Raw genomic sequence first — 14,689 nt, 5'->3', positions numbered from 1 at the left:
GTTTGTCAGGGAATCGGTTGAGCCCTTGGATGCTAAAGACCGAAGACACATGAAGACTAGAGCATCAAGGAAGTGAAGAACAGGTAAATGAGGTGCCTTGTGACCCTAACCTTGACCCAAAACAACCTTAACCTCTAGATGATCTTGTCTTAATAGAAAACCTTAATTGATAATCCATTAGCTTTATGAGCCTGTTGAGGGTCAAATATTGCATATTATTTATATCTTGGTTTTATGAACATGATAATGCTTAATGTTCTATTTTACTCATGTTTGTGTTGCAAGGTGAATTTAAGAGCTTGGATTGAAAAGGGTGCTAAAAGCATGGATTTGATGCTCAAGAATCACCAAGGCAAGGGATGGATCTTAGGAGACCAAGATTGAAGAATTCACATGCCAAAGATCCAAGAAAACTAAGTGAGGAATGAAGAGAATCAAAGATTTGAAGTGAAGAAAAGGAATCCTGAAATCGTCCTGAAAAAGCATATTCTAAAACTTTGGGTCATTTTGTGAAATTGTGCTGAGTGGAGTTTATTTTGGAAAACTGCGCAGAGTGAAGTCTATTTTAGCAAACTGCGTAAATTTGAGGCGGTTTTTAGAGTTTTCCAACTAGGTGTGAAAGTTGGAGTTCCACGACTATAAATAGGACTCCCTAGGATGTTCCTAGGCATCTTCTAGGGTTTAAGGAGTGGAGCAAAAGGGTGGAGAAGCCGTTGCCAAGAGTTTTTCTTAGTTGTTTTCATGTTTTTCTTAAGAGACTTTGGTCTAATCATGTCTATGGTTGGCTAAACCTCTTAGCTAGGGCTAAGAGGTGAAGCTTATAGCGTGATGGGATGTTTCTCTTGCTTTAATTTATGTTTATGTTGAACCTTCTTTGATTCTAATTTGATTTTAAAGGAATACTTTCAGTTTTTAATGATTTATTGTGACTTACATTACAGTAGATTTGCAATAGATTTGAGTATCTTCTTTTCCTTTAAGATTGTGAGATTGGTAAATTCTGTTGTCGGCCATCGTCCCATGGGCATGGTTTGGTGATGGAATCCCTTCCAAGTATCACAACCTTTCAGAATTAGATTAATGAAAGTTCAGATTTGGTTTTATTGATATATCTTCCAATTGGATAAGATAGGACTCCAATTCCAATTGTGTTATTTGAATCAAGTAAGAGGGCTCCCTGATCACTGCAAGTGGATCCTTGGCACCCTAGTTTCCACCTTTAAATTCTTAGTTTTAATTACTCTATTTACAATTACTTTCTCAAATACTTCAGAATTAGTTTCACATATTCTTCTAGTTCTACTTCTAGTTAATTTCAGAAACGTATAAGCTTCAGTCCCTGTGGATTCGACCTCGGTCTTACCGAGATTATTACTACATCGTGACCATACACTTGGGGTTGTGAACAAAGCCCCATTTGAACATGCTTAGATAGGCTATAGAGGTCCTGGGCTTCTCTAAACCAAACTGCCTAAAAAGGACCTGCTCGATTGACCGACCAGAGCTGAAATTGTCCGACATGTTTCTGTCTGGAAATCAATTTGGTCGATCGATCGATAGACTGGTCTGATCGATCGAAGGTGCCCCAAATTGTCTAGCAAGCTTTTGATATGAGTTGGAATTATAATGATTGATTGATGCATTGCTTAATCGATCGATCAAAGGCTCGGATCGATCGATCAAGCTGACCGTTTTCTGCCTTTTTTTTACCATTGGAACTTGGTTCCTTTATAAAGGCATACGGATTTTGGGCATTTTGATGAGTTTTTGGTGCAATAGCAGCTTAGGTGAATCCCCACTCATATACGTCATCCTAAGCCTCTAATCCCATGAGTTTCAAGTAATCTTCATGAGCATTATCACTATATACCTCATCTTAAGCCTCTAATCCCATGAGTTTCAAGTCATCTTCATGTGCATTATCACTCTCATAAGGATTCTAACCTCCAATGAGAAGATGAGTTTGAACTTTACCTTGTTATAGAGATTAGACTTGAACCAATAGTCAAATACTTTGTCTAAACCCTCTAGAACACCCATATAGGTGAATCCCCTAGGATTACAATATATCCATATGTTATAGGAGATTCCACCAACCTCCCTTGCCTTGGTCACCACATTGACATATCACATGTAAGGAAAACGTTCGTAGGAGCTAAAGCATCGACATCAATGATTGGGGGAGCATTTGAGAAGCAGATTCAAGCACGGGAAAGCTTTGAAGAAGCAACTCAAGCAAGGAACTATCAAGGGGCTCAATTCGACAAGTGTCAATTGTAGAGTTCACTCACACTCCTTCCTACACTCATTGTGTAGGATTGAGTGTAGAGATTGTAACCCAAAGTCGCTTAGGTTCTTGTATAGGACCGTATCGCCACCAACACGTGTGAGCACATGAGTAGGCTATTGATATGGGATTGTACGTGAGTAAGTCCTTGTGTAAGCCACCCACAATGGTGTGTACATGGTAAGTCCTTGTGTAGGCCACCAGCATGAGTGTGTATGTGGGTAAGTAATGCAGGACAATTAACCACTTGTTCTAAAAGCTCGAACTGATAGAGTATGGCAAATTAATCCCTTTATCTCATAGCCCAGGCCCCATATTGCATGGGTTAGGACCTTGTCCGAACGCCCCTCGTGGGCCCCAAATTACATGGGCCACTCACCCCGAGTGTGTCCCCGCATCCCACGGGCTACCCCACTCGAGCCCAGTGTGAAATACTCCTGCATTAATCACCCCCGGTGAGGAGTCTCGAACACGAGACCTCCCTCGTGGGCCCTAAATCACATGGGTCACCCACCCCGAGTGTGTCCCTGCATCCCACGAGCTACCCACTCGAGCCTGGTGTGAAAATGTCCCTGTATTAATCACCCCCGGTGAGGAGTCTCGAACACGAGACCTCCCACTCTGATACCAATTTGATGCGGGACAATTAACCACTTGCTCTAAAAGCTTGAACTGTTAGAGTATGGCGAATTAATCCCTTTATCTCATAGCCTAGGCCCCACATCGCATGGGTTAGGACCTCGGCCGAACCCCAATTGTGAGCCCCAAATCACATGGGCCGCCCACCCCGAGTGTGTCCTCGCATCCCATGGGCTACCCCACTCGAGCTCGGTGTGAAATACCCCTGCATTAATCACCCCCAGTGAGGAGTCTCAAACACGAGACCTCTCTCGTGGGCCCCAAATCACATGGGTCACCCACCCCGAGTATGTCCTCGCATCCCACGGGCTACCCCACTCGAGCCCTGTGTGAAAATGCCCCTGCATTAGTAAGTCTTTGTGTAAGCCTCCGGCGGGAGTGTACACTTGTATAGGTTAGAGGTGAACCTGATTTAAAACCTTCGATAGCAAATGCCAATACACTCAAGGAGAGTGCATCCCCCGGGAGTGGAGTAGGGAAACCAAACTACTATACGTGCTTGTGTTTGAGATTGTCATTTGAGCACATTTCCAATTATGCTTATATGATTGATTAGTTGAATTATATGTATGCATGATTACATGAATGCTACGAATTGAATATTTAGCACATCCCACACACATGTACACTATCGATTATAGATTGGTTGCTTGAATTGGAATATCATATGTAGTGTATGTAATTAGACCTACTATTAGCTTGGAAGCCTTAGTGTTAATTGCCTTAATTAGTTTAAATTGGCATATTTGTTTAATTAGGCAATTGAGCTTTTAATTGGCATATTTTTTAAGTGGCCCTATTCACTCCCCCTTTAAGACTTAGCTATTTATTCCTTAGCTTTGCCAAGCTTCCGGACGCATAGCTCGCATGAGCCACCACCTCGCGCAATTTCACAGCCATGCTTTATGGTATAGAATGTTGGGCAATTAAATAACATGCCCATGGGATGAGCGTAGCTGAAATAAGGATGTTGAGATGGATGGGTCCCATGACAAGGATAGAGTTAGAAATGAATGCATTTGAGGGAATTTAGAGTAACACCAATAGGTAACAAGATGAGGGAAACTAGACTTGGATGGTTTGATGTGCAACGGAGACCAAAAACTATGCTGGTTAGAAGAGTGAGTTCGTATAAGTTGAAGCCTCTAAAAGGGAAAGGTGAAGACCCAAAAGTACGTGGGTCGAGGTACTAAGAAAAGATGCCCTATGGTCTAATTGAAGTTACGGCCATTGATAGAGTGGAATGGCAGAAAAGCATTCATGTAGCCGACCCCAATTAGTTGGGATAAGGCTTTAGATGATGATGATGATGAAAGATAATGGCAATTTTAAAGGCCTTTTTTTTTTTTTTTTTTTGTGGGGATAGCCAACAATGGATAAAGACATGATGAACTGATTGTACTTCCCTTTTAACATATGCATCTATTACAAATACTTATCCCTCGGTGTATGAGATGGTCCAAGGTGAGAATTTATCTGAGATTGGCTAATGACCTCACTGAGAATGCTCCATTATCTTGCAAGCTCCAGATCCGATTGTCGCTTACATTGCGAGGGAGGTATACCTTATACAGTGGATCCAAGAACTTTGCGAAGCTTGCAATTTCTGAATCTTTAAGATTGCGCCGAACATAGGACACTACACCGTGTTGTTATTGGGACTTTGTGAATATTCATTTTTATTTTTTAAAATTCTTTTCTCATTCTTTATAGTGTTTTCATCAAATTATTTTATATAAAAAAAATGTTATTTTTCTGTGTACCTAAGTGTCCCTGTGCTTAGATATTTGGAGTTTGTCATTCCAGACACTTTAGGGCACTTCGACACTTGACACCCCTGCCATGTGTCCAGGTAACACTGATATTAGCACTGGCAAGGTTGATGCCTGAAATACTATACTTCAACAGATTTACCCTCTGCTCAAAGAATACCTCAAAACAGACCAGAATATCACGGAAAATCACTACTTCAATCGATCCATTGCTGAACAAGAGTGCATCATCAGCGAATAGTGTTTAACTACCACCTCCCCATGAGAAAAAAGAAGAAAAACTATCACCTCCTCATTGTCCAAGCACATCCCCTGAATTAATCCCAGGCTATTACCCTGCTTTTCATCTGAGATAAAGCTTCTCTTCGCAAATAGGAGAAGAGTTGGTGCATCTCCCTGTTTCAAACCATTTTCCCCTTTAAAGAAGACCTTTGGATATACATTTATAATCACTGGAAACCAAGCCGATGAAATGCAAAATTTTATCCATTTTTGCCATCTTTCACAGAGACCCATATGCTTGAATTGGAAAATTAAAAACTCCCTATTGACATAGTCATATGTACGATCCAAGTCTGCGTTGAACAGAAAACCAATGTGGCCAATGTTCCTGTAAATATTGACCAACTCATTTTCCATCGAGGGTATCTATCTGGGACAAATGCACTCTAGAAAATGGACACCACTTCCCCAATAAATGTCTTCAATCTTGTTGCCAACATTCTATCAATAATTTTATAAATGCTTCCTATCAAACTGATCGGCCAAGAATATCTTCTGCTCCTTAGGAATTTGAGTAACAGATGAGGCCCCAATTGTCCTCCTCTGGTGTGCTTTATCATGTAACTGAACCAGAACTTCCGTAATATTCCCTTCAACAACATCCCAGCGTCCTTGGAAGAAAATAAGGGGGAAGCTAGCTGGGTCAGGGGCTTTGTCACTTATGAGGGAAGGTATCTGGGTCAGGGGCTTTGTCACATACTGCATTGAACAGTCACTTTTACTTCTAGAGCGTTGAACGGTGTTTCAATGATTGATGCTTGCTTTATAGAGATAGAATTGAAAGTCACTTTTACTTCTGGAGCATTGAATGGTGTTTCAATGACTGATGCTTGCTTTACAGAGAGAGAATTGAACTCAAAAACACTAAGCTGCAGGCAGTACGGGAACCTCTCTTCAAAAGAAGACCGAAAACAAGCAATGAAACAAGAACATATCTCATCCTGAGAGCTTATAACCATGTCCTCTACCTTGATCTACTCAGTTCGATTTCTCTTTTTGCGCACACTTGCTGACCTATGAAAATAAGCTGTGTTATCATTGACCTCAGCTCACCACCTTCCCTTGACCTTTGCTTTCAGAACATTACTTCCCTTCTAAGGAGATCGATGAAGGGTGCTACTCCTGAAGCCCTTTTCTCAGTCTCCTCAACCATCAAACTTCCTGTATCTTCTTCAATGCTGTCCACCTCTGCTAACAAAGCATGTCTGGATGCTTAAATATTTCTGAACACAGCTGAATTCCTGGCAATCAGTTTTAACTTTCAGAGCTTTTAGCTTGAGGCAAAACCAAGAACCTGTGTTTCTTGCCGCAGAAGCATTCCAACTTTCACGAACCACCGGCATGAACTCAGGTTTGTCTAACCCACAGTCTCGGATTGAAATGGCTTTGGGCCTCCAAGATTACAGCGGAGGGAATAGTAAAATAGGCTTGTGGTCGGATATATTTTTAGGTAGAGCACAAACATTTGCATCTGGGAACAAGCGTCCCAAGCGGTGTTGTATAAAATCTTGCCCAATCTTCACATCACTGGATACACTTAGTTGTTAGACCAAGAAAATTTTGCACCCAACATACTTGCTGCGATTTGAGACACACTCCCCCCCCCCCAAGTTTCTCATGGCCAAATCAGATGACATTAAATTCACCCCCAAGTCACCATGGGGCAGCCCCGAGTTCAGAATTTGGCTAAGCTTCCCCCACAATGCAGGCCTGAAACTTGGGTCATCGGGCGCTGCTGAGAGAACCCACTCCTTTTTTGGAGCGTGGAACTGGAATGCCTCTGGTGGATTTTTGGAAATCATTTTTGTAAGCTCTTCACAAGAATGTCTCTCCTTCATTTTCTAATGTGGTATGAGTTTCTGGTACTCCCCTTAAGAGTTGCTGCATTTTTCTAGATGGTGGCAAAGGACAATTTTCACCCTGGATCATTTAAAAAGCAGGGGGATTAACCTTCTGAATAAGTGTCTGATATGCAAGGAGTGGGTGCATCATCCTTTTGTCACTTGCACATGGCCTAGATTGATTTGGCATTCCTTTCTTAAAATGAGATTTGCCTGGACGTGCAGAGAAAAGTTGGTGAGGTGATTAGTAGTTGGGGAAATGCTCCTTCTAAAGAAAAATGGGAAGCTTTTACAGCAGTTGCTTTAATGTTTAGTTTGAAATTCGAAGGAAATAATCAAGTGTTCAACAATGTTATGATGTGTGTTGAAGTTGCAAGATAAAAATCAAGCACAACATTATTATTTCTCCCCGATCATTCCCCAACTTCTTGTGGTACACAAGGCTCAGATGTATGAAGAAACTGGTATTCTGTAGAGATGATTGAGACAGAAGTTGTAAGACAGGTGTTTTGTTGGGCCTGCCTTGTGAGGGTGTTTATAAATAGAAGTTGTATGGCTCAGCCTTTGGAACTTTCTGGCCCCTCCTTTGGTGGAGGGGTCCTTAGAGACTAGAAAGGATCTAACCACCTGGTTTTTCTGGGTCCTTTCACTCATCTATGGATGGAAAAAAGCATCTTTTGGTGGTAAAATTATTCTCCATCATGATGTCCTTTCAAGTATTCAAACATACCTTCTTGTGCTCTCCCCTCTGCCTTAGTCACCCATCAACTGGTCCAATGCTTTCCCTTTTTAATTTTTTGTTAAAATTTTATGGGGAGAAGAAGAAAATGGTAAGCATCACTGTTTCAGTTGGAAAAATATTTATTCTTCTGGTTCTTAAAAGGCATTCACGGCATTAAAAAAATCATGGAAATTAATCAACCTTTCTTCCTAAGATGATATGGTGGACTCAAACTTTGAATGGGTTGTGGTTCGGAAAATACTTGAAGAATGAGCATTTCTCTTTAGCATTTAAGAGTCAGATCCAATTTTTAGGCATGGAGAACTAGGTCTTGTTGGGAGAAAGATCCCTTCTTGACCACATGCACAACAATATCGAAATTAAAAGAAAGCAAAAATAAATGCAAACCACAACATAGATTTTTCTTGGTTCTCTTTTAGTACGTCCACGGATTGACACTAATCCACCATGCTCAAAGGCAAAAAACGAAGATGTAGCTCTCAACACAATGGCAACTCTCTTTCTCATGATAAAATATATATTACCCCAAACAAATTAGGGTTTACATAAAACTCTATATGAAATTAGGAAATTGCACTCTAAACCAGGGGCATGCCCCCCGGACCCCCAAGCAAGGGGGCGTTGTCCCTCATGACCCCCATCAAGTTCAGTGCGGAGCTTGACTCGTGAAAGTGCTGGCTGGATGAATAGTACACCTCTGATGATTAGGCTCCATATATCTTAAGAATATCCCACTTCGAGACTGATCATAAGCAACTCCCGCTAAATCTGCTACATCTGTAAAAGACATGTTTTCATAGAGAACTTGGTGTGAATCTTCTCCTAGTCTTTAAGCTTGAAGACCAATAGAAATTGAAGTTTCTTTGTAGTAACTATTATAGGAGAATTTGGGCCGACCCTGATTGTGGTAAGCATGGCTCGTCTAGTTGAGCAACCGTGCCAGGGAAAAGGGATGGCAAAGCAGAGTAAACCGACCTGTAATCCGGAATGGGCCATATCCAAGTTCTTTTGTAGAGCTTTCATGTCACCCTGGAATCCAGAAGAAGTCATTACACGACTCGTCGTCCGACCCCGAATACGCGCTCATCTACAACCCGGCTAAACTGTCTCAGGAAGGGCTTAGATTATAAGCTCGGCTCGGGGAGAGACAAGTCCTACAATCGCGCTCGGGGCTTAACTCCAGTAACACACATATGGAGTAATATCCGGCGCACGATCTCAGGATAACTGCCCACTTCAGCGAATGCGTCATTCCCGCTAAATGGCATAAGTTGTGCCGAGAATTACGGGCATAGTCACTCAATCCAGAAGGTATAAATAAGGGATTCATTAGCATAAACAGGTACGCAAAATCTCTCACCCGAAACCTACCCACACTACTTAAACCCAGATTCCTAGCCTGACTTTGGCATCGGAGGGTCCCCTGCTCTAGCCAGGGTCTCCTTTATCTTCCTCCTGTGCATGCTTACAGGGCTCGGCGCGAGTGCTTGAAGCTCGGCGAGGGTGATCCAGATTTTTGCATCAACAGTAACTACCTTGGTCAACATATCTACAAAGTTCTGACTTATATGAATCTTCTCGAAAGTAAATTGTCCATCTTTCAAAAGCGATCGTATGAAATGATATTTGATGTCTATATACTTGGTTCTTAAATGAATGGTTGAGTTCTTTGCTAGATGAATTGTACTTTGACTATCACTGTCCAAATTACAATTTTCTTGCTTCTTACCCAACTCTTCCATGGGACCCTGTAACTATACCATTTCCTTGCAAGCCTCTGTTGCAGCAACATACTCTGCTTCTGTCGTCGAGATGATAACAATGTTCTGTAACTATGAGACCCAACTGTTGCACTGCCAAAGTAAACACATACCCTGTAGTGCTCTTTCTACTAACAATATCCTCTGCTAGATCTCAATCAACATATCTCTGCAAACTTATTTTTGACCCTCCATAGCACAACGTTGCAACAATAGTACCTCTCAAGTATCTAAGAATCCATTTGACAACTTTCCGATGCTCCTTCTTTGGGTTGTTCATAAACCTGCTGACAACTCCCAATGCATGAGCAATATCTGGTCTTGTGCAAACCATGACATACATTAAGATGCCAATGGACAAGGCATATGGGACCTTAGCCAAGTAGTCACGTTCTTCATGCGTTGCTGCACCCTATTCCTTTGAGAGTCTGAAGTGGCTTGCTAAAGGAGTGTTAACTGGCTTAGCACCTTCCATGCCAAATCGCTTGAATACTTTTGCAACATATCCAGTGTGTGATAATTTCAACTTCTTGTTTATTCTGTCTCTACTGATTTTCATATCAAGGATTTGTTTTGCAACACTCAAATCCTTCATTGCAAACTCAAATAATTGTTCATCAAGATTTGAAATATCATGTATGCTTGAACCTACAACAAGAATATCATCTACATAAAAAAGAAGTATGAGACATGAATTTTCAAGTTTCTTGAAATAACAACAGTGATAAGCATGACATCTCTTAAAACACATATAAAAGAAGTATGAGACATGAATTTTCAAGGTTCTTGAAATAACAACAGTGATCAACATGGCATCTCTTAAAACCATTAGTAGATATAAAACTATTAAACTTCTTGTACCACAGTCTTTATGCCTATTTCAAATCAGATAATCTCTTCTCGAGTTTACATACCATGTTCTCCTTGACAAGTGCAACATATCCATGTGGCTAATGCATATAAATGTCTTTTTCAAGATCGCTATGAAGAAAACCTTGTTTTACATTTAATTGCTCTAAGTGCAAATACTCTACAACCACAATGCTTAGAACTAATTTGATAGTAGAAATCTTAACAATAGGAGAAAATATTTCAGTGTAATCAAATTGCCTTTTTGCTGAAAACCTTCCACAACCAACCTGGCCTTGAATCGCTTAGTACCGTCTTGCTTTTCCTTCAATCTATAAACCCACTTGTTATGCAAAGCTCCTAATGCAGGACAATTAACCATTTGCTCTAAAAGCTCGAACTGTTAGAGTATGGCGAATTAATCCCTTAATCTCATAGCCCAGGCCCCACATCACATGGGTTAGGACCTCGGCCGAACCCCCCTCGTGGGCTCCAAATCACATGGGCCGCCCACCCCGAGTGTGTCCCCGCATCTCACGGGCTACCCTACTCGAGCCTGGTATGAAATGCCCCTGCATTAATCACCCTCGGTGAGGAGGTCTCGAACATGAGACCACCCCCGTGGGCCCCAAATCACATGGGTCACCCACCCCGAGTGTGTCGCCGCATCCCACGGGCTACCCCATTCGAGCCCAGTGTGAGAATGCCCCTGCATTAGCTCCATTTCCCTTAGATAACTGGACGAAGTCCCATGTCTGGTTTGTTATAAGAGAATCCATCGTATCATCCATAACATGCTCCCACTTGTTCCTGGTCTTAACCTGCAAAGCCTCTTCATAACATTCTGCTTCACTATAATCAGTCAACAATAAATAATGCAGAGAAGGAGAATAACGGACTATGGGTTTACTAACTGTAAGTGCTAATGTTTAAAGCACACAAGTTAATTGTCAAATTTCATAGAAAAAATATATATTGTATGAAACTTCATCTCAATTCAACATTTCAAGACTAGAGCGCAACTCAACATCAACATTTCAAGACTAGAGCGCAACTTGATATCTCAAGATCAGAAGGCTCGGAAAAATTTCAAGAGAAGAATCAATTGTATGCCAACCTACAGGTAAAGAAGACCTTAGGAATGACCCTAGGTTAAAGCGATCTTAGTAGTTTTCTAAGTTGTTACTTATTGTGTTATTAAGTTAAATTCCAGGGTTGTTCGGCTAGCCTAACCCTGACTTTGGCCAGCTGAACCATCTTGGGTCAGTCGAACAACAACCTAGGTCAAGTTTCCAGCAATAGGTTGTTTTGTTTTCATGAATCTTAGGCCAGCCAAATCCTGTCTCTGGCCAATTGAAGAAATTTCAGGCCAGTCGAATTTTGTCTCAGGCCAGCCTAAGATTGATTCAAATAAGATCCCATGAAATTTGCTAGCCGTTGAAACAGAATCATGAAACTCCGACCAGCCAAAAGGATTTTTAGGCTAATTGAAGCTCTAATCTTTTTGCTATAAATAGAGCTCAATTCTCACAGTTTTATAACAAGAAAAAACAGAGAAAAAAAAAGATGGGAAACAAAAGCGAAAAATCTTCTTCTTTTCAAGCTATTTTCATTGTCTTTCATATATTGCTTTTTAACTTATTCAATTCTCTTGTCAAGCCTTGTTAAATTCAAATAGAGAGTGACATATACTCAACTTAAGAATAGAGGATTGAATTTGCAACTTTTAGGGTTTTTCTCTTTGAAAATTTATCTATCCTTAGATCCTTCTTGGTTTGCATACATTGATTCATCTTCATCTGAGAAAAGAAATGATTGCTGAATCTGCTGAAGCTTCATCTTCAAAGGCTTCATCGATATCTTCGCTTCGACTCACGTCTTCAAGAAGATACGTTTCTATCTGGTAAATTACTTTTACTTGGGTTGAATGAGATTGCCCGAAAAAATCTCATCGGGTTGAGAAGTGATAAGGCCGTTAAAATCACTTGAGGTTAGTTGTGATAGCCTGTGAAAATCACAAACCGTAAGAGGCTGTTAAGGTTAGCCTGTGAAAAGCCAAAATTGTGGAGAAGTAATTTTTGGAGTGGAGTAGGTGTGTGTTAACACCGAATCACTATAATTCTGTTTTTCTTGTGGTGATTGATAATATTTTCCTCATATTTATTTTCTTGAAATATTGAAATCAAGAAAGTCGTGAAATAAGGTTGTCTACCTAAGAGATTAGGTGAAGGTTGTCCTACAACTTAATTGAAATCAATATTTCAACATTGGTTGCCATTGTGAATTTGTTCTCTAAGTTTGTTTTAACAAAAATTGATTAAGTCCTATTCCCCCCCTCTAGGACATCGGTAACTCCACTGACACTAACCCTAACCCTAGATGATCTCCTCACAGGAACAGGGGTCTGAGGTTCTGCTTGTAGATTTTCATTTTTGGGCCTTAGAACATCCTTGTCAAGTATCTTATCAAATTCTACAAACTCAGGATGCTCAATTTTCTCTTATTCTTCTTCTTACTTATGCTTATGCATGATAATTTTAGTGAATATCATATCCTTGCTTCTAATGATTTTTATTTTTCCTTAAATTTTCAGCATCCCAAAATCAATAACCAAAAACCATATCCAATAAATGTGCACGTTCTGGACTTAGGATCAAGCTTGTTCTATTTTCAAAATGGCTATGGACATAAGAGATACAACCAAATACCTTTAAATGAGACAAGTTTATCTCTTTTTCAGACCATGCTTTTTTTGGCAATCCACCATCCAAAGCAATTGTGGGTCTTATGTTAATCAATTAAACTGCAACATTTACTGCATCTGCCCAAAACTGTTTAGGCAATCTAGCATGGAATCTCATGTTCCTTGCATGCTCTAGAATGGTTCTTTTCATGCACTCAGGTTTGCCATTCTGCTGTGGCGTTCTTGGAGTCGTTTTTGTTTATTGATTCCATTAACCACACAATACTCCCCAAACTTGTTGTAGTACTCTCCCCCATTATCTAATCTAAGATACTTCAGCTTTAAACATGTTTCATTCTCAACTAAAGCTTTCCATTCCTTGAACACATTAAATACTTCTGATTTATGCTTTAAGAAATAAACTTACAATTTTCTACTAGCATCATCAATAAAGGTAACAAAATAAAGAGAGCCACCAAGAGAGGATACCTTAGTTGGTCCCCATACATCAATGTGAACCAATTCTAACTGCTTTAACTTTTGGAGTCCTTCCTACCTTCGAGAAGTTGACCTTTCTCTGTTTGCCATAGATGTAATCTTCACAAAAATCTAGATCAGTAGATTTCAGCCCCAGTAGCTTCCCTTTCGAAAGTGTAGAACATTCATCCCCCTTTTGCTCATGTGCCCAAGTCTGTGATGCCATATACTCGTGCTCAGACCTGATGATGCAACCATAATGGAACTATTAGAGCTGGAAGTCAAGTAAAGAGTACCTTCCTTCTTACTTCGAGCAATTACCATAGCCCCCTTTGTGATCTTCCATAAATTGCTAGTGAAAGTTGTTATGTGTCCAGAATCTACAAGTTGGCAAGTCGAAATCAAATTCATTTTCGGATTTGGAATATGCCTATCATCCTTTAGCTTTAACATTGTCTCATTTAACTGGTTTATCTGAATGTCCTCCTTTTCAACAATACGATAGGGTTCATTATCCCCCAAATAGACTTTCCTGATATTACCCTACACATAGTTATGAAGAACATCTCTACTCGAAGTAGCATGAAATGAGGCACCAGAATCTATTACCCAAGATTCATTAGTATCTAAAGATAGAATTACGACATCAAAAATACTTTCTTCAGAGGTGTATGCAAAATCTTTACCTCCCTTATTATTGTTTTCTTGTTGTTTCTTTAGAGCCTTATAGTCTCGCTTCATGTGCTCCTTTTCGCCGCAATGCCAACAAACATCACCCTTTCCCTGTGGAGGCTTGGACGATATTTTCTTCATCAACTTCGATCGACCATGATTTTTGTTTCCTATGTTTGGTGTTCTTTCCATTTCTTCAATATTTAAAGCATTCCTCAATGTTTCACTTGAAGATTCCAAGGCTTTCCTTCAAGATTTCTCACTTAAAATGAGGCCCACAACATCATCATACTTCAACTTCACTGATTTGGTAGAATTGCTCACGGCTATCACTAAACTGTCCCAACTGTTTGGTAATGCTAATAAGATCACAATAGCTTTGATTTCATCATCAAAATTAAGGCCTACGGACTCTAATTGGCTCGTGACTTTGTTGAACTCATTGAGATTCTCAACCACATTTCCGCAATCAGACATCTTCATATTGAACAACATTTTCATCAGAAGAACCTTGTTGGAAGCAGAGGGTTTTCCGCATATCTTTGATAGGCTGCCATCAAAACCTCCGTGGTTTTCTCCTTCAAGATGTTGAATGCAACAGATTTCACTAGATAAAGTTGAATCGTTCCCAAAGCCTTTTCGTTTAGTACGTCCTAGTCGCTATCAGACATTTTCTCTGATTTCT

This window comes from Magnolia sinica, chromosome 10 (genome assembly GCF_029962835.1).
Source record: "Magnolia sinica isolate HGM2019 chromosome 10, MsV1, whole genome shotgun sequence".
Taxonomy (NCBI): Eukaryota; Viridiplantae; Streptophyta; class Magnoliopsida; order Magnoliales; family Magnoliaceae; genus Magnolia; species Magnolia sinica.
Note: the sequence above shows the minus strand (reverse complement) of the source record.